At 39.5% G+C, this 21,335-nt stretch overlaps 2 non-coding genes across 2 annotated transcripts; both read left to right on the forward strand.

The window, feature by feature from the left end:
- The first annotated feature begins 8,215 nt into the window (after positions 1 to 8,215).
- LOC148548937 (small nucleolar RNA R71) lies at positions 8,216 to 8,323 on the forward strand. Its single transcript, XR_015897463.1, has one exon. It is a non-coding gene; the product is annotated as a small nucleolar RNA R71 (small nucleolar RNA).
- A 6,755-nt stretch (positions 8,324 to 15,078) lies between these two features.
- LOC148548938 (small nucleolar RNA R71) lies at positions 15,079 to 15,186 on the forward strand. Its single transcript, XR_015897465.1, has one exon. It is a non-coding gene; the product is annotated as a small nucleolar RNA R71 (small nucleolar RNA).
- Positions 15,187 to 21,335: the final 6,149 nt, after the last annotated feature.

Raw genomic sequence — 21,335 nt, forward strand, 5'->3', positions numbered from 1 at the left:
TGGCGCTGGACGCCAGATTTGGGCAGAGAGCTGGCGTTGAACGCCAGTTTACGTCGTCTATTCTTGGCCAAAGTATAGCCTATTATATATTGCTGGAAAGCCCTGGATGTCTACTTTCCAACGCAATTGGAAGCGCCATTTCGAGTTCTGTAGCTCCAGAAAATCCACTTTGAGTGCAGGGAGGTCAGAATCCAACAGCATCAGCAGTCCTTCTTCAACCTCTGAATCTGATTTCTGCTCAAGTCCCTCAATTTCAGCCAGAAAATACCTGAAATCACAGAAAAACACACAAACTCATAGTAAAGTCCAGAAATGTGAATTTAACATAAAAACTAATGAAAACATCCCTAAAAGTAACTAGATCCTACTAAAAACAATGTCAAAAAGTGTATAAATTATCCGCTCATCACAACACCAAACTTAAATTATTGTTTGTCTCCAAGCAACTGAAAATCAAATAGGATAAAAAGAAGAGAATATACTATAAATTCCAAACTATCAATGAAACATAGCTTCAATCAAATGAGCGGGACTTGAAACTTTTTGCCTCTTGAATAGTTTTGGCATCTCACTCTATCCATTGAAGTTCAGAATGATTGGCATCTATAGGAACTCAGAGTTCAGATAGTGTTATTGATTCTCCTAGTTCAGTATGATGATTCTTGAACACAGCTTTTTATGAGTCTTGGCCGTGGCCCTAAGCACTTTGTTTTCCAGTATTACCACCAGATACATAAATGCCACAGACACATAATTGGGTGAACCTTTTCAGATTGTGACTCAGCTTTGCTAAAGTCCCCAATTAGAGGTGTCCAAGGTTCTTAAGCACACTCTTTTTTTTGCTTTGGACCTTGACTTTAACCGCTCAGTCTCAAGTTTCACTTGACACCTTCACGCCACAAGCACATGGTTAGGGACAGCTTGATTTAGCCGCTTAGGCTAGGATTTTATTCCTTTAGGCCCTCCTATCCACTGATGCTCAAAGCCTTGGGATCCTTTTTATTTGCCCTTGCCTTTTGGTTTTAAGGGTTATTGGCTTTTTGCTCTTGCCTCTTGGTTTTAAGAGCTTTGGCTTTTTCTGCTTGCTTTTTCTTTTTCTTTCTATTTTTTTTCGCCTATTTTTTTTTTCTGCAAGCTTTGTTCTTTGCTGCTTTTTCTTGCTTCAAGAATCATTTTTATGATTTTTCAGATTATCAAATAACATGTCTCCTAGTCATCATTCTTTCAAGATCCAACATATTTAACATTCTTAAACAACAACTTCAAAAGACATATGCACTGTTCAAGCATACATTCAGAAAACAAGAAGCATTGTCACCACATCAATATAATTAAGCTAAGTTCAAGGATAAATTCGAAACTCATGTACTTCTTGTTCTTTTGAATTAAAACATTTTTCATTTAAGAGAGGTGATGGATTCATAGGACATTCATAACTTTAAGACAAAGTTACTAACTACTAATGATCATGTAATGAAGACACAAACATAGATAAGCACATAACATAGAAACGAAAAACAGAAGAAACAAGAACAAGGAATGAATCCACCTTAGTGATGGTGGCGTTTCCTTCTTGAGGAACCAATGATGTCCTTGAGCTCTTCTATGTCTCTTCCTTGTCTTTGTTTCTCCTCCCTCATTGCTTTTTGATCTTCTCTTATTTCATGGAGCATGATGGAGTGCTCTTGATGTTCCACCCTTAGTTGTCCCATATTGGAACTCAATTCTCCTAGGGAGGTGTTGATTTGCTCCCAATAGTTTTGTGGAGGAAAGTGCATTTGAGGCATCTCCGGGATCTCATGGTGATGAGCTTCATACGCCGCTTGAGCTCCATGAGTGGGCTCTCTTGCTTGCTCCATCCTTTTCTTAGTGATGGGCTTATCCTCTTTAATGAGGATATCTCCCTCTATGTCAATACCAGCCGAATTGCATAGGTGGCAAATGAGGTGAGGAAAGGCTAACCTTGCCATAGTGGAGGACTTGTCAGCCACCTTGTAGAGTTCTTGAGGTATAATCTCATGAACTTCCACCTCTTCTCCAATCATGATGCTATAGATCATGATGATCCGGTCTATAGTAACTTCAGACCGGTTGCTAGTGGGAATGATTGAGCATTGAATGAACTCCAACCATCCTCTAGCTATAGGCTTGAGGTCCAATCTTCTTAGTTGAACCGGCTTGCCTTTGGAGTCAATCTTCCATTGAGCTCCTTCCACGCATATGTCCATAAGGACTTGGTCCAACCTTTGATTAAAGTTGACCCTTCTAGTGTAGGGGCGTTCATCCCCTTGCATCATGGGCAAGTTAAACGCCAACCTCACATTCTCCGGACTAAAATCTAAGTATTTCCCCCGAACCATTGTAACATAGTACTTTGGATCCGGGTTCTTACTTTGATGATGGTTCTTGGTGATCCATGCATTGGCATAGAACTCTTGAACCATTAGGATGCCGACTTGTTGGATGGGATTTGTTAGAACTTCCCAACCTCTTCTTTGAATTTCATGTCGGATCTCCGGATACTCATTTCTTTTGAGTTTGAAAGGTACCTCAGGGATCACCTTCTTCTTGGCCACAACATCATAGAAGTGGTCTTGATGGGCTTTAGAGATGAACCTTTCCATCTCCCATGACTCGGATGTGGAAGCTTTTGTCTTCCCTTTCCCCTTTCTAGAGGATTCTCCGGTCTTAGGTGCCTGGTGCACGAAATTGTGATGTCCAGGCTCAAACAATCCCTGGCAACGTGAGCAACTTGGTGCGCTGATCTCAATACATAATTGTCACAACTTCGATACAACTAACCAGCAAGTGCTATGGGTCGTCCAAGTAATACCTTACGTGAGTAAGGGTCGAATCCCACGGAGATTGTTGGTATGAAGCAAGCTATGGTCACCTTGTAAATCTCAGTCAGGCGGATATAAAATAATCATGGAGTTTTCGAATAATAAATAATAGAATAGGGATAGAGATACTTATGTAAATCATTGGTAGAAATTTCAGATAAGCGAATGGAGATGCTTTTCGTTCCTCTGAACCTCTGCTTTCCTGCTATCTTCATCCAATCAGTCTTACTTCTTTCCATGGCTGGCTTTATGCAAGGGCATCACCGTTGTCAGTGGCTACATCCCCTCCTCTCAGTGAATAATATGCTCACGCACCCTGTCACGGCACGGCTATTCATCTGTCGGTTCCCGATCATGCTGGAATAGGATTCACCCTCCTTTTGCGTCTGTCACTAACGCCCAGCACTCGCGAGTTTGAAGCTCGTCACAGTCATTCAATCATTGAATCCTACTCAGAATACCACAGACAAGGTTTAGACCTTCCGGATTCTCTTGAATGCCGCCATCATTCTAGCTTACGCCACGAAGATTCCTGTTAGGAGATCTAAAAGATATTCATTCTAGCTTAATTCATGTAGAACAGAAGTGTTTGTCAGGCACGCGTTCATAGGGGAGATGGTGATGAGCGTCACACATAATCATCACCTTCATCACGTTCTTGGGTGTGAATGGATATCTTAGAAGCGAAATAAGAAGAATTGAATAGAAAATAGTAGTACTTTGCATTAATCTTTGAGGAACAGCAGAGCTCCACACCTTAATCTATGGAGTGTAGAAACTCTACCGTTGAAAATACATAAGTGAAAGGTCCAGGCATGGCCGAGATGGCCAGCCCCCTAAACGAGATCAATAGTCTCCTAAGATGAAAAACTGAGACCAAAGATACCTAATACAATAGTAAGAGGTCCTATTTATAATAAACTAGCTACTAGGGTTTACATGAGTAAGTAATTGATGCATAAATCCACTTCTTGGGCCCACTTGGTGTGTGTTTGGGCTGAGCCTGAGTGTTGCACGTGCAAAGGCCATTTGTGGAGTTGAACGCCAGTTTCTGTGCCAGTTTGGGCGTTCAACTCTGGTTTTGGATCCTTTTCTGGCGCTGGACGCCAGATTTGGGCAGAAGGCTGGCATTGAACGCCAGTTTACGTCGTCAATTCTTGGCCAAAGTATAGACTATTATATATTTCTGGAAAACCCTGGATGTCTAATTTCCAACGCAATTGGAAGCGCACCATTTCGAGTTCTGTAGCTCCAGAAAATCCACTTTGAGTGCAGGGAGGTCAGAATCCAACAGCATCAGCAGTCCTTCTTCAACCTCTTAATCTGATTTTTGCTCAAGTCCCTCAATTTCAGCCAGAAAATACCTGAAATTACAGAAAAACACACAAACTCATAGTAAAGTCCAGAAATGTGAATTTAACATAAAAACTAATGAAAACATCCCTAAAAGTAACTAGATCCTACTAAAAACATACTAAAAACAATGCCAAAAAGCGTATAAATTATCCACTCATCACAACACCAAACTTAAATTGTTGCTTGTCCCCAAGCAACTGAAAATCAAATAGGATAAAAAGAAGAGAATATACTATAAATTCCAAACTATCAATGAAACATAGCTTCAATCATATGAGCGGGACTTATAGCTTTTTGCCTCTTGAATAGTTTTGGCATCTCACTTTATCCATTGAGGTTCAGAATGATTGGCATCTATAGGAACTTCAGATTTCGAATAGTGTTATTGACTCTCCTAGTTCAGTATGATGATTCTTGAACACAGCTTCTGTATGAGTCTTGGCCGGGGCCCTAAGCACTTTGTTTTCCAGTATTACCACCGGATACATAAATGCCATAGACACATAATTGGGTGAACCTTTTCAGATTGTGACTCAGCTTTGCTAAAGTCCCCAATTAGAGGTGTCCAGGGTTCTTAAGCACACTCTTCTTTTGCTTTGGACCTTGACTTTAACCGCTCAGTTTCAAGTTTTCACTTGTCACCTACACGCCACAAGCACATGGTTAGGGACAGCTTAGCTTAGCCGCTTAGACCAGGATTTTATTCCTTTAGGCCCTCCTATCCACTGATGCTCAAAGCCTTGGGATCCTTTTTATTTGCCCTTGCCTTTTGGTTTTAAGGGTTATTGGCTTTTTTCTGCTTGCTTTTTCTTTTTCTTTCTATTTTTTTTTCTATTCTTTTTTTCGCCCCTTTTTTTTCTTTTTTTTTTTTTCTGCAAGCTTTGTTCTTTGCTGCTTTTTCTTGCTTCAAGAATCATTTTTATGATTTTTCAGATTATCGAATAACATGTCTCCTAGTCATCATTCTTTCAAGAGCCAACATATTTAACATTCTTAAACAACAACTTCAAAAGACATATGCACTGTTCAAGCATACATTCAGAAAACAAGAAGCATTGTCACCACATCAATATAATTAAACTAAGTTCAAGGATAAATTCAAAACTCATGTACTTCTTGTTCTTTTGAATTAAAACATTTTTCATTTAAGAGAGGTGATAGATTCATAGGACATTCATAACTTTAAGACAAAGTTACTAACTACTAATGATCATGTAATGAAGACACAAACATAGATAAGCACATAACATAGAAAACGAAAAACAGAGAAAGTAAGAACAAGGAATGAGTCCACCTTAGTGATGTCCTTGAGCTCTTCTATGTCTCTTCCTTGTCTTTGCTGCTCCTCCTTCATTGCTTTTAGATCTTCTCTGATTTCATGAAGGATGATGGAGTGCTCTTGATGTTCCACCCTTAGTTGCTTCCAATAATTGTGTGGAAGAAAATGTATCCCCTGAGGTATCTCAGGGATCTCTTGATTTGTAGTCAAATGTTCTACCACTGAGCTATAGACCCTTGATGGAAGCTTTTGTCTTCCCTTTCCTCTTTCTAGAGGCTTCTCTGGCCTTAGGTGCCATCAATGGTTATGGAAAAAACAAAAAAGCTATGCTTTTACCACACCAAACTTAGAATGTTGCTCGCCCTCGAGCAAAAGAAGAAAGAATAGAAGAAGAAGAGGATATGGAGGAGATGGATGGCTGTGTGTATTCGGCCATATGGGTGGGATTGGGTGGGGAAGAGATGTTGAATTTTTGAAGGTAAGTGGGTGTATGGGTGTGAGTGGTAAATGGAAGACAGAAGGGATGAGTGTTTATTGGGAATAGAGGATGATTGAGAAGAGAGAAGAGAGTGAGTGAAGGTAGGTGGGGATCCTGTGGGATCCACAGATCTTGGGGTGTCAAGGCATTTACATCCCTGCACCAATTTAGGCATGCAAAATACCCTTGCACACAACTCTAGGCGTTCAGCGCCAGGTTGGTGCCCATTTTGGGCGTTCAACGCCCATTTGCTGCCATTTCTGGCGTTGAACGCCAGAACCATGCTTGTTCTGGGCATTCAGCGCCAGGATGCTCCCATTCTGGGCGTTCAGCGCCAGAACTATGCTCTGTTCTGGCGTTTGAACGCCAGACAGATACTCCTCCAGGGTGTGATTTTTCTTCTGCTGTTTTTGATTCCGTTTTTGATTTTTTTGTTTATTTTGTGACTCCACATGATCATGAACCTAAGAAAACATGAAAAACAATAAAAATAAGAATTAGATAAACATTGGGTTGCCTCCCAACAAGCGCTTCTTTAATGTCAATAGCTTGACAGTGGGCTCTCATGGAGCCTCACAGATGTGCAGAGCTTTGTTGAGACTCTCCAACACCAAACTTAGAGTTTGGATATGGGAGTTCAACACCAAACTTAGAGTTTGGTTGTGGCCTCCCAACACCAAACTTAGAGTTTGACTGTGGGGGCTTTGGTTGACTCTGCTTTGAGAGAAGCTTTTCAAGCTTCCTTTCCATGGTTGCAGAGGGAGATCCTTGAGTTTTGAATACAAGGGAGTTCTCATTTCATTGAAGGACTATTTCACCTCTGTCAACATCAATCACAGCTCTTGCTGTGGCCAGGAAAGGTCTTCCTAGGATGATGGATTCATCCTCTTCCTTTCCAGTATCCAGGACTATGAAATCATCAGGGATGTAAAGGCCCTCAACCTTTACTAAAACGTCCTCTACTTGTCCATAAGCCTGTTTTCTTGAACTGTCTGCCATCTCTAGTGAGATTTTAGCAGCTTGCACCCCATAGATTCCCAGTTTCTCTATTACAGAGAGGGGCATGAGGTTTATCCCTGAACCAAGGTCACACAGAGCTTTAAAGATCATGGTGCCTATGGTGCAGGGTATTATGAACTTTCCAGGATCCTGTCTCTTCTGAGGCAATGTCAGTTGATCCAGATCACTTAGTTCATTGATGAACAAGGGAGGTTCAACTTCCCAAGTATCAATGCCAAACAATTTGGCATTCAGCTTCATGATTGCACCAAGAAACTTGGCAGTTTGCTCTTCAGTAACATCCCCATTCTCTTCAGAAGAGGAATACTCATCAGAGCTCATGAAGGGCATAAGGAGCTTCAATGGAATCTCTATGGTCTCTAGATGAGTCTCAGATTCCTTTGGTTCCTCAGAGGGAAGCTCCTTATTGACCACTGGACGTCCCAGGAGGTCTTCCTCCTTGGGATTCACGTCCTCTCCTCTCCTCACAGGTTCGGCCATGGCGCTTATGTCAATGGCCTTGCACTCTCCTTTTGGGTTCTCTTCTGTATTGCTTGGGAGAGTACTAGGAGGGATTTCAGTGATCCTTTTACTCAGCTGGCCCACTTGTGCTTCCAGATTTCTAATGGAAGACCTTGTTTCATTCATGAAACTTACAGTGGCCTTAGATAGATCAGAGACTAGATTTGCTAAATTAGAAGTATTTTGTTCAGAGTTCTCTGTCTGTTGCTGAGTTGATGATGGAAAAGGCTTGCTGTTGCTAAACCTGTTTCTTCCACCATTATTAAAGCCTTGTTGGGGCTTTTGATCCTTCCATGAGAAATTTGGATGATTTCTCCATGATGAGTTATAGGTGTTTCCATAAGGTTCACCTAAGTAATTTACCTCTGTTATTGCAGGGTTCTCAGGATCATAGGCTTCTTCTTTAGAAGATGCCTCTTGAGTACTGTTGGATGCAGCTTGCATTCCATGCAGACTCTGAGAGATCATATTGACTTGCTGAGTCAATATTTTGTTCTGAGCCAATATGGCATTCAGAGTATCAACTTCAAGAACTCCCTTCTTCATAGGCGTCCCATTACTCACAGGATTCCTTTTAGAAGTGTACATGAACTGGTTATTAGCAACCATGTCAATGAGTTCTTGAGCTTCTGCAGGCGTTTTCTTTAGGTGAATGGATCCACCTGCAGAAGTGTCCAGTGACATCTTTGATAGCTCAGATAAACCATCATAGAATATATCCAGGATGGTCCATTCTGAAAGCATGTCAGAAGGACACTTTTTGGTCAACTGTTTGTATCTTTCCCAAGCTTCATAGAGGGATTCACCTTCTTTCTGTCTGAAGGTTTGAACATCAGCTCTAAGCTTGCTCAGCTTTTGAGGAGGAAAGTACTTGGCTAAGAAAGCCGTGACCAGCTTATCCCAAGAGTTCAGGCTGTCTTTGGGTTGAGAATCCAACCATAATCTAGCTCTGTCTCTTACAGCAAAGGGGAATAGCATGAGCCTGTAGACTTCAGGATCTATTCCATTAGTCTTAACAGTATCACATATCTGCAAGAATTCAGTTAAGTACTGAAAAGGATCTTCAGATGGAAGTCCATAAAACTTGCAGTTCTGCTGCATCAGAGAAACTAATTGAGGTTTCAGCTCAAAGTTGTTTGCTCCAATGGCAGGAATGGAGATGCTTCTTCCATGTAAATTGGAATTAGGTGCAGTAAAGTCACCAAGCATCTTCCTTACATTATTATTATTTTCGGCTGCCATCTCCTCTGCCTGTTCGAAAATTTCTGAAAGGTTATCTCTGGATTGTTGTATTTTAGCTTCTCTTAATTTTCTCTTCAGAGTCCTTTCAGGTTCTGGATCTGCTTCCACAAGAATGTTCTTATCCTTGCTCCTGCTCATATGACAAAGAAGAAGGTACAAAAAAATAATAATAATAATAATGGAGATCCTTTATACCACAGTATATGGATCCCTTTGTGAGTAGAAGAAAAGAGGGGGAGACAAAGAATGTGATGTAAAGGAAGAAACACAACTGTACGGATGAAAGAGATGTGAGATGAGATGTTAGGATATGAATGAATAAATAGAATGAGATGGGGGAGGGATAATTTTCGAAAATTATTTTGAAAAAGAGTTACTGATTTTTGAAAATTGGTTTTTGAAAAATGTTAGTAATTTTCGAAAATTTTTGAAATAAAAAATAAAAAATAAAAATAATTAGTTAATTAAAAAGAAATTTTTGAAAAAGAGGGAGATATTTTCGAAAATTAGAGAGAGAGAGTTAGTTAGGTAGTTTTGAAAAAGTTAAGAAACAAACAAAAAGTTAGTTAGTTAGTTGAAACAAATTTTGAAAAGATAAGAAGATAGGAAGTTAGAGAAGATATTTTGAAACCAACTTTTTGAAAAAGATAAGATAAGAAGATATTTTTGAAAAGATATGATTGAAATTAGTTTTGAAAAAGATTTGATTTTTAAAATCTCAATTAATGACTTGATTCATAAGAAATCACAAGATATGATTCTAGAACTTAGAGTTTGAATCTTTCTTAACAAGCAAGTAACAAACTTCAAATTTTTGAATCAAAACATTAATTGATTATGTTATTTTCGAAAATTTGATATGAAAATAAGAAAAAGATTTTTGAAAAATATTTTTGGAATTTTCGAAAATAACTAAGAATTTTGAAAAAGATTTGATTTTTGAAAAAGATTTTGAAAAAGATAAGATTTTCAAATTGAAAATTTGATTTGACTCATGAGAAACAATTTGATTTTAAAAATTTTTGATAAAGTCAATCCAAATTTTCGAATTTGATGAGAGAAAAAGGGAAAGATATTTTTTTTTTTTGAATTTTTATGATGAGAGAGAAAAACACAAAAAAAATGCAATGCATGAAATTTTTAGATCAAAACATGTGATGCATGCAAGAATGCTATGAATGTCAAGATGAACACCAAGAACACTTTGAATGTCATGATGAATATCAAGAACATATTTTTGAAAAAATTTTTAATGCAAAGAAAACATGCAAGACACCAAACTTAGAATTCTTTAATGCTTAGACGCTAAGAATTTAAGAATGCATATGATAAACATGAAAAGACACAAAACAAAAAAAATCATCAAGATCAAACAAGAAGACTTACCAAGAACAACTTGAAGATCATGAAGAACTCCATGAATGCATGAAATTTTCGAAAAAATGTAAGATGCATATGCAATTGACACCAAACTTATAACATGACTCAAGACTCAAACAAGAAACAGAAAATATTTTTGATTTTTATGATTTTCTAATTTTTTGGATTTTTTTTTTCGAAAATTATATGAAAAAGAAAAAATAAGGATTCCAAAATATTTAATATGAATTCCAGGAATCTTGCATTCTTAGTCTAAAGCTTCAGTCCAGGAATTAGACATGGCTCACTAGCCAGCCAAGCTTTCAAAGAAAGCTCCAGTCCAAAACACTAGACATGGCCAATGGCCAGCCAAGCTTCAGCAGGTGATCATGGATCAGCAGCAGGTGGATGAGCAACAACTAAATTGCTCTTGATAACAAATTGCAAGCCTCAGTCCAAATGAATTTAGACATGGCTTTACAGCCAGCCAGGCTTCACATGCTTCATGAAACACTAGAATTCATTCTTAAAAATTTTGAATAAATTTTTGAAAACATTTTTATTTTTTTCGAAAACAAGAGAAATTTTTTTTGAAAATATTTTTGAAAGATTTTTGAAAAGAGAACGAAAAGAAAGTTACCCAATCTGAGCAACAAGATGAACCGTCAATTGTCCAAACTCAAACAATCCCCGGCAACGGCGCCAAAAACTTGGTGCACGAAATTGTGATGTCCAGGCTCAAACAATCCCTGGCAACGTGAGCAACTTGGTGCGCTGATCTCAATACATAATTGTCACAACTTCGATACAACTAACCAGCAAGTGCACTGGGTCGTCCAAGTAATACCTTACGTGAGTAAGGGTCGAATCCCACGGAGATTGTTGGTATGAAGCAAGCTATGGTCACCTTGTAAATCTCAGTCAGGCGGATATAAAATAATCATGGAGTTTTCGAATAATAAATAATAGAATAGGGATAGAGATACTTATGTAAATCATTGGTAGAAATTTCAGATAAGCGAATGGAGATGCTTTTCGTTCCTCTGAACCTCTGCTTTCCTGCTATCTTCATCCAATCAGTCTTACTCCTTTCCATGGCTGGCTTTATGCAAGGGCATCACCGTTGTCAGTGGCTACATCCCCTCCTCTCAGTGAATAATATGCTCACGCACCCTGTCACGGCACGGCTATTCATCTGTCGGTTCCCGATCATGCTGGAATAGGATTCACCCTCCTTTTGCGTCTGTCACTAATGCCCAGCACTCGCGAGTTTGAAGCTCGTCACAGTCATTCAATCATTGAATCCTACTCAGAATACCACAGACAAGGTTTAGACCTTCCGGATTCTCTTGAATGCCGCCATCATTCTAGCTTACGCCACGAAGATTCCTGTTAGGAGATCTAAGAGATATTCATTCTAGCTTAATTCATGTAGAACAGAAGTGTTTGTCAGGCACGCGTTCATAGGGGAGATGGTGATGAGCGTCACACATAATCATCACCTTCATCACGTTCTTGGGTGCGAATGGATATCTTAGAAGCGAAATAAGAAGAATTGAATAGAAAACAGTAGTACTTTGCATTAATCTTTGAGGAACAGCAGAGCTCCACACCTTAATCTATGGAGTGTAGAAACTCTACCGTTGAAAATACATAAGTGAAAGGTCCAGGCATGGCCGAGATGGCCAGCCCCCTAAACGAGATCAACAGTCTCCTAAGATGAAAAACTGAGACCAAAGATACCTAATACAATAGTAAGAGGTCCTATTTATAATAAACTAGCTACTAGGGTTTATATGAGTAAGTAATTGATGCATAAATCCACTTTCTGGGCCCACTTGGTGTGTGTTTGGGCTGAGCCTGAGTGTTGCACATGCAGAGGCCATTTGTGGAGTTGAACGCCAGTTTCTGTGCCAGTTTGGGCGTTCAACTCTGGTTTTGGATCCTTTTCTGGCGCTGGACGCCAGATTTGGGCAGAAGGCTGGCGTTGAACGCCAGTTTACGTCATCAATTCTTGGCCAAAGTATGGACTATTATATATTTCTGGAAAACCCTGGATGTCTACTTTCCAACGCAATTGGAAGCGCGCCATTTCGAGTTCTGTAGCTCCAGAAAATCCACTTTGAGTGCAGGGAGGTCAGAATCCAACAGCATCAACAGTCCTTCTTCAACCTCTGAATCTGATTTTTGCTCAAGTCCCTCAATTTCAGCCAGAAAATACCTGAAATTACAGAAAAACACACAAACTCATAGTAAAGTCCAGAAATGTGAATTTAACATAAAAACTAATGAAAACATCCCTAAAAGTAACTAGATCCTACTAAAAACATACTAAAAATAATGCCAAAACGCGTATAAATTATCCGCTCATCAGTGCCATCAATGGTAATAGAAAAACAAAAAGCTTATGCTTTTACCATACCAAACTTAGAATTTTGCTCGCCCTCGAGCAATAAAAGAAAGAATAGATGAAGAAGAAGAAGAAATGGAGGAGAGGGAGAGTGGGAAGTGTTTTCGGCCAAGAAGGGTGTAGAGGGGTGTGTTGTGTGAATTTGATGAAGAATGGAGGGCTTTATATTAGGGAAGGGAGGGGGGTTAAGGTTCGGCCATATGGGTGGGTTTGGGTGGGAAATTGGTTTTGAATTTTGAAGGTAGGTGGAGTTTATGAGGTAGGTTTATGGGGAAGAGTGGATGGATGTGCGTGGTGAAGAGGTGATGGGGAAGAGAGTTTGAGGTGATTGGTGAAGGGTTTTTGGGGAAGAGTGTTTATAGGGTTGTGTGAAAGAGAGTGGTGAGAAGAAGTGAGTGGAGGTAGGTGGGGATCCTGTGGGGTCCACAGATCCAGAGTGGATCCTGTGGGGTCCACAGATCCTGAGGTGTTCAAAGATTTACATCCCTGCACCCATTAGGCATGTAAAAATGCCTTTGCACCTAACTCTGGGCGTTCAGCGCCAGGTTGGTGGCCATTTTGGGCGTTCAACGCCCATTTGTGTGCCATTTCTAGCGTTGAATGCCAGAACCATGCCTGTTCTGGCGTTCAGCGCCCAGAAGCTGCCCATTTTGGGCGTTCAGCGCCAGAACCATGCTCTGTTCTGGCGCTGAACGCCAGACAGATGCTCCTCCAGGGTGTGATTTTTCTTCTGCTATTTTTGATTCCGTTTTCAATTTTTATATTTATTTTGTGACTCCACATGATCATGAACCTACAAAGACATATAACTAAGAAAAATATAGTTAGATAAATAAAAATTGGGTTGCCTCCCAACAAGCGCTTCTTTAATGTCAATAGCTTGACAGTGGGCTCTCATGGAGCCTCACAGATGTTCAGAGCATTGTTGAAACTCTCCAACACCAAAATTAGAGTTTGGATATGGGAGTTCAACACCAAACTTAGAGTTTGGTTGTGGCCTCCCAACACCAAACTTAGAGTTTGACTGTGGGGGCTCTGGTTGACTCTGCTTTGAGAGAAGCTTTTTCTGCTTCCTCTTCATGGTTGCAGAGGGAGATCTTTGAGTTTTAAATACAAGGGAGTCCTCATTCCATTGAAGGACTATTTCACCTCTGTCAACATCAATCACAGCTCTTGCTGTGGCCAGGAAAGGTCTTCCTAGGATGATGGATTCATCCTCTTCCTTTCCAGTATCCAGGACTATGAAATCAGCAGGGATGTAAAGGCCTTCAACCTTTACTAACACGTCCTCTACTTGTCCATAAGCGTATTTTCTTGAACTGTCTGCCATCTCTAATGAGATTTTAGCAGCTTGCACCCCATAGATTCCCAGTTTCTCTATTACAGAGAGGGGCATGAGGTTTATTCCTGAACCAAGGTCACATAGAGCCTTAAAGATCATGGTGCCTATGGTACAGGGTATTATGAACTTTCCAGGATCCTGTCTCTTCTGAGGCAATGTCAGTTGATCCAGATCACTTAGTTCATTGATGAACAAGGGAGGTTCAACTTCCCAAGTATCAATGCCAAATAATTTGGCATTCAGCTTCATGATTGCACCAAGAAACTTGGCAGTTTGCTCTTCAGTAACATCCTCATTCTCTTCAGAAGAGGAATACTCATCAGAGCTCATGAAGGGCATAAGGAGGTTCAATGGAATCTCTATGGTCTCTAGATGAGCCTCAGAGTCCTTTGGTTCCTCAGAGGGAAGCTCCTTATTGACCACTGGACGTCCCAGGAGGTCTTCTTCCATGGGATTTGCGTTCTCCACTCCCCTTGTAGGTTCGGCCATGGTGCTTATGTCAATGGCCTTGCACTCTCCTTTTGGGTTCTCTTCTGTATTGCTTGGGAGAGTACTGGGAGGGATTTCAGTGATCCTTTTACTCAGCTGGCCCACTTGTGCTTCCAAATTTCTAATGGAAGACCTTGTTTCATTCATGAAGCTCATAGTGGCCTTGGATAGATCAAAGACTAGATTTGCTAAATTAGAAGCATTTTGTTCAGAGTTCTCTGTCTGTTGCTGAGTGGATGATGGAAAAGGTTTAATATTCTTAAACCTGTTTCTTCCACCATTATTAAAGCCTTGTTGAGGCTTTTGATCCTTCCATGAGAAGTTTGGATGATTTCTCCATGATGAGTTATAGGTGTTTCCATAAGGTTCACCTAAGTAATTTACCTCTGCTATTGCAGGGTTCTCAGGATCATAAGCTTCTTCTTTAGAGGATGCCTCCTGAGTACTGTTGGATGCAGCTTGCATTCCATGCAGACTCTGAGAGATCATATTGACTTGCTGAGTCAATATTTTATTCTGAGCCAATATGGCATTCAGAGTATCAACTTCAAGAACTCCCTTCTTCATAGGCGTCCCATTGTTCACAGGACTCCTTTCAGAAGTGTACATGAACTGGTTATTAGCAACCATGTCAATGAGTTTTTGAGCTTCTGCAGGCGTTTTCTTTAGGTGAATGGATCCACCTGCAGAAGTGTCCAATGACATCTTTGATAGCTCAGATAAACCATCATAGAATATATCCAGGATGGTCCATTCTGAAAGCATGTCAGAAGGACACTTTTTGGTCAACTGTTTGTATCTTTCCCAAGCTTCATAGAGGGATTCACCTTCTTTCTGTCTGAAGGTTTGAACATCAGCTCTAAGCTTGCTCAGCTTTTGAGGAGGAAAGTACTTGGCTAAGAAAGCCGTGACCAGCTTATCCCAAGAGTTCAGGCTGTCTTTGGGTTAAGAATCCAACCATAATCTGGCTCTGTCTCTTACAGCAAAAGGGAAAAGCATGAGCCTGTAGACTTCAGGATCTACTCCATTAGTCTTAACAGTATCACATATCTGCAAGAATTCAGTTAAGAACTAAAAAGGATCTTCAGATGGAAGTCCATGAAACTTGCAGTTCTGCTGCATCAGAGAAACTAATTGAGGTTTCAGCTCAAAGTTGTTTGCTCCAATGGCAGGAATGGAGATGCTTCTTCCATGTAAATTGGAATTAGGTGCAGTAAAGTCACCAAGCATCTTCCTTACATTATTATTATTTTCGGCTGCCATCTCCTCTTCCTGTTCGAAAATTTCTGAAAGGTTATTTCTGGATTGTTGCAATTTAGCTTCTCTTAATTTTCTCTTTAGAGTCCTTTCAGGTTCCGGATCTGCTTCAACAAGAATATTCTTGTCCTTGCTCTTGCTCATATGACAAAGAAGAGGGCACAGAAAAAATAATAATAATAATAGAGATCCTTTATACCACAGTATAGGGATCTCTGTGTGAGTAGAAGAAGAGGGGGAGACAAAGAATGTAATATAATGGAAGAAACACAACTGTGAGGAGGGTTGAGATGTGAGATGAGATGTTAGTAGATGAATAAATAAATAGAATAAGATGGGAGAGGAGGAATTTTCGAAAATAATTTTTGAAAAAGAGTTAGTGATTTTTGAAAATAGTTTTTGAAAAATGTTAGTAATTTTCGAAAATTAAGATTTAAAAATTAAAAATTAAAATAATTAATAAATTAAAAAGAAATTTTGAAAAAGGGGAAAGATATTTTCGAAAATGAGAGAGAGAGAGAGTTAGTTAGGTAGTTTTGAAAAAGCTAAGAAACAAACAAAAAGTTAGTTAGTTAGTTGAAACAAATTTGAAAATCAATTTTGAAAAGATAAGAAGTTAGGAAGTTAGAAGGATATTTTTAAATCAAATTTTTGAAAGAGATAAGAAGATATTTTTGAAAAGATATGATTGAAATTAGTTTTGAAAAAGATTTGATTTTTAAAATCACAATTAATGACTTGATTCATAAGAAATCACAAGATATGATTCTAGAATTCAAAGTTTGAATCTTTCTTAACAAGCAAGTAACAAACTTCAAATTTTTGAATCAAAACATTAATTGATTATGTTATTTTCGAAAATTTGATATAAAAATAAGAAAAAAATTTTTGAAAAAATTTTTTGGAATTTTCGAAAATAACTAACAATTTTGAAAAAGATTTGATTTTTGAAAAAGATTTTGAAAAAGATAAGATTTTCAAACTGAAAATTTGATTTGACTCATGAGAAACAATTTGATTTTAAAATTTTTGAAAAAGTCAATCCAAATTTTCGAATTTGATGAGAGAAAATGGGAAAGATATATTTTTTTTTTTTGAAATTTTTATGATGAGAGAGAAAAACACTAAAAAGATGCAATGCATGAAATTTTTAGATCAAAACATGTGATGCATGCAAGAATGCTATGAATGTCAAGATGAACACCAAGAACACTATGAATGTCAAGATGAACATCATAGACACAATTTTGAAAAACTTTTAATGCAAAGAAAACATGCAAGACACCAAACTTAGAATTCTTTAATGCTTAGACACTAAGAATTCAAGAATGCATATGAAAAACAATAAAAGACACAAAACAAAAAATCATCAAGATCAAACAAGAAGACTTACCAAGAACAACTTGAAGATCATGAAGAACACTATGAATGCATGAGAATTTTCAAAAAATGCAAGATGCACATGCAATTGACACCAAACTTATAACATGACTCAAGACTCAAACAAGAAACATGAAAAATATTTTTTTGATTTTTATGATTTTCTATTTTTTTTTATTTTTTTTTTCGAAAATTAATTGAAAAAGGAAAATAAGGATTCCAAAATTTTTAATATGAATTCCAGGAATCTTGCATTCTTAGTCTAAAGCTTCAGTCCAGGAATTAGACATGGCTCACTAGCCAGCCAAGCTTTCAATGAAAGCTCCGGTCCAAAACACTAGACATGGCCAATGGCCAGCCAAGCTTCAGCATGTAATTCAGACATGACACGCCTGACATACTCATTCCCAAAGGAATTAGACATGGCTTTACAGCCAGCCAGGCTTCAACATGCTTCATGAAACACTAGAATTCATTCTTAAAAATTTTGAATAAAATTTTTGAAAACATTTTTATATTATTTTCGAAATCAGATGAGAAAATTTTAGAAATATTTTTGAAAAATTTTTGAAAATAAAATAAAAAGAAAATTACCTAATCTGAGCAACAAGATGAACCGTCAGTTGTCCAAACTCGAACAATCCCCGGCAACGGCGCCAAAAACTTGGTGCACGAAATTGTGATGTCCAGGCTCGAACAATCCCTAGCAACGTGAGCAACTTGGTACGCGTAATCGTGATTACACTTTAATTATGTAAAATTCATGGATCTTTCTTCCCCTGGCAATGGCGCCAGGAACATGGTGCCAATACCATGGTTCACAACTTCGATACAACTAACCAGCAAGTGCACTGGGTCGTCCAAGTAATACCTTACGTGAGTAAGGGTAGAATCCCACTGAGATTGTTGGTATGAAGCAAGCTATGGTCACCTTGCAAATCTCAGTTAGGCAGATATAAATTGATAATGATGTTTTCAAATAATAAATAATAGAATAGGGATAGAGGTACTTATGTAAATCATTGGTAGGAATTTCAGATAAGCGAATGGAGATGCTTTTCGTTCCTCTGAACCTCTGCTTTCCTGCTATCTTCATCCAGTCAGTCTTACTCCTTTCCATGGCTGGCTTTATGCAAGGGCATCACCGTTTTCAGTGGCTACATCCCCTCCTCTCAGTGAAAAATATGCTCACATGCTCTGTCACAGCACGGCTAATCATCTGACGGTTCTCGATCATGCTGGAATAGGATTCACCCTCCTTTTGCGTCTGTCATTAACGCCCAGCACTCGCGAGTTTGAAGCTCGTCACAGTCATTCAATCATTGAATCCTACTCGGAATACCACAGACAAGGTTTAGACTTTCCGGATTCTCTTGAATGCCGCCATCATTCTAGCTTACGCCACGAAGATTCTGATTAGGAGATCTAAGAGATATTCATTCTAGCTTGTTGCATATAGAACGGAAGTGTTTGTCAGGCACGTGTTCATAAGGGAGAATGGTGATGAGCGTCACACATAATCATCACCTTCCTCATGTTCTTGGGTGCGAATGGATATCTTAGAAGCGAAATAAGATGAATTGAATAGAAAACAGTAGTACTTTGCATTAATCTTTGAGGAACAGCAGAGCTCCACACCTTAATCTATGGAGTGTAGAAACTCTACCGTTGAAAATACATAAGTGAAAGGTCCAAGCATGGCCGAGATGGCCAGCCCCCTAAAACGTGATCAATAGTCTCCTAAGATGAACAATGGATTAAAACTGAGACACAAGATTCCTAATACAATAGTAAGAGGTCCTATTTATAATAAACTAGCTACTAGGGTTTACATGAGTAAGTAATTGATGCATAAATCCACTTCCGGGGCCCACTTGGTGTGTGCTTGGGCTGAGCTTGAGTGTTGCACGTGTAGAGGTCCTTCTTGGAGTTGAACGCCAGCTTTTGTGCCAGTTTGGGCGTTCAACTCTGGTTTTGGATCCTTTTCTGGCGTTGGACGCCAGATTTAGGCAGAGAGCTGGCGTTGAACGCCAGTTTACGTCGTTTATTCTTAGCCAAAGTATGGACTATTATATATTGCTGGGAAGCCCTGGATGTCTACTTTCCAACGCAATTGGAAGCGCGCCATTTCGAGTTCTGTAGCTCTGGAAAATCCACTTTGAGTGCAGGGAGGTCAAAATCCAACAGCATCAGCAGTCCTTCTTCAACCTCTGAATCTGATTTCTGCTCAAGTCCCTCAATTTCAGCCAGAAAATACCTGAACTCACAGAAAAACACACAAACTCATAGTAAAGTCCAGAAATGTGAATTTAACATAAAAACTAATGAAAACATCCCTAAAAGTAACTAGATCCTACTAAAAACATACTAAAAACAATGTCAAAAAGCGTATAAATTATCCGCTCATCAAGGTATCTCAGGGATTTCTTGATGGTGAGCTTCTTCATATGCCTGTTGAGATCCATGAATGTGCTCTCTTGTTTGCTCCATCCTTTTCTTAGTGATGGGCTTGTGAGATAAATATTTCCATCTCCCATGGCTCAGAGGTGGAAGCATTTGTCTTCCCTTTCCTCTTTCTTGAGGTGCCATTAATGGTAATGGAAAAACAAAAAGTTTATGCTTTTACCACACCAAACTTAGAATATTGCTCGCCCTCGAGCAAGAGAAGAAAGAATAGATGAAGAAGAAGAAGATATGGAGGAGATAGAGGGATGTGTGTATTCGGTCATATGGGTGGGAAAGAGATTTTGAATTTTTAAGGTAGGTGGGGTGTATGGATGTGAGTGGTAAAGTAGTGATAGGGAAGAGAGATTGAGGTGATTAGTGAAGAGTTTTGGGAAAGAGTGGTTATTGGATGGTGTGAAAGAGGGGTGAGAAGAAGTGAGTGGAGGTAGGTGGGGATCCTGTGGGGTCCACAGATCCTGAGGTGTTCAAGGATTTACAACCTTGCACCAAATTAGGCATGCAAAATGCCCTTGCACACAACTCTGGGCGTTCAGCGCCAGATTGGTGCTTGTTCTGGGCGTTGAACGCCCATTTGTAGCCCATTTCTGGCGTTGAACGCCAGAACCATGCTTGTTCTGGGCGTTCAGCGCCAGCTCTTCTCCAGGGTGCATTTCTGGCATTCAAACGCCCAGATGCTGCCCATTTCTGGCGTTCAGCGCCAGAACCATGCTCTGTTCTGGCGTTGAACGCCCAAAATATGCTTCTTACTGGCGTTTAAATGCCAGTAAGGTCTTCCTCCAGGGTGTGATTTTTCTTCTGCTGTTTTTGATTCCGTTTTCAATTTTTATATTTATTTTGTGACTCCACATGATCATGAACCTAATAAAACATGAAAAACAATGAAAATTAGATAAATAAACATTGGGTTGCCTCCCAACAAGCGCTTCTTTAATGTCAATAGCTTGACAGTGGGCTCTCATGGAGCCTCACAGATGTGCAGAGCTTTGTTGAGACCTCCCAACACCAAACTTAGAGTTTGGATATGGGGGTTTGACACCAAACTTAGAGTTTGGTTGTGGCCTCCCAACACCTAACTTAGAGTTTGACTGTGGGGGCTTTGTTTGACTCTGCTTTGATAGAAGCTTTTTATGCTTCCTCTCCATGGATGCAGAGAGAGATCCTTGAGTTGTAAACACAAGGTTGTCCTCATTTATTTGAAGGATCAATTCTCCTCTGTCCACATCAATCACAACTCTTGCTGTGGCTAGGAAAGGTCTTCCTAGGATGATGGATACATCCTCATCCTTCCCAGTATCTAGGACTATGAAATCAGTAGGGATGTAAAGGCCTTCAACCTTTACTAACACGTCCCCTACTTGTCCATAAGCCTGTTTTCTCGAATTGTCTGCCATTTGTAATGAGATTTTAGCAGCTTGTACCCCATAGATTCCCAGCTTCTCTATTACAGAAAGGGGCATGAGGTTTATCCCTGAACCAAGGTCACACAGAGCCTTTTCAAAGATCATGTTGCCTATGGTACAAGGTATTACGAACTTTCCAGGATCCTGTTTCTTCTGAGGCAATGTCAGTTGATCCAGATCACTTAGTTCATCGGTGAACAAGGGAGGTTTATCTTCCCAAGTCTCAATACCAAATAATTTGGCATCCAGCTTCATGATTGCACCAAGAAACTTGGTAGCTTGCTCTTCAGTAACATCCTCATTCTCTTCAGAAGAGGAATACTCATCAGAGGTCATGAATGGCATAAGGAGGTTCAATGGAATCTCTATGGTCTCTAGATGAGTCTCAGATTCCTTTGGTTCCTCAGAGGGAAACTCCTTATTGATCACTGGACGTCCCAAGAGGTCTTCCTCCTTGGGATTCACGTCCTCTCCTTCCTTCACAGGTTCGGCCATGGTGATTATTTCAATGGC

This window comes from Arachis ipaensis, chromosome B8 (genome assembly GCF_059453495.1).
Source record: "Arachis ipaensis isolate K30076 ecotype BB chromosome B8, ASM5945349v1, whole genome shotgun sequence".
In the NCBI taxonomy this organism is placed as follows: domain Eukaryota; kingdom Viridiplantae; phylum Streptophyta; class Magnoliopsida; order Fabales; family Fabaceae; genus Arachis; species Arachis ipaensis.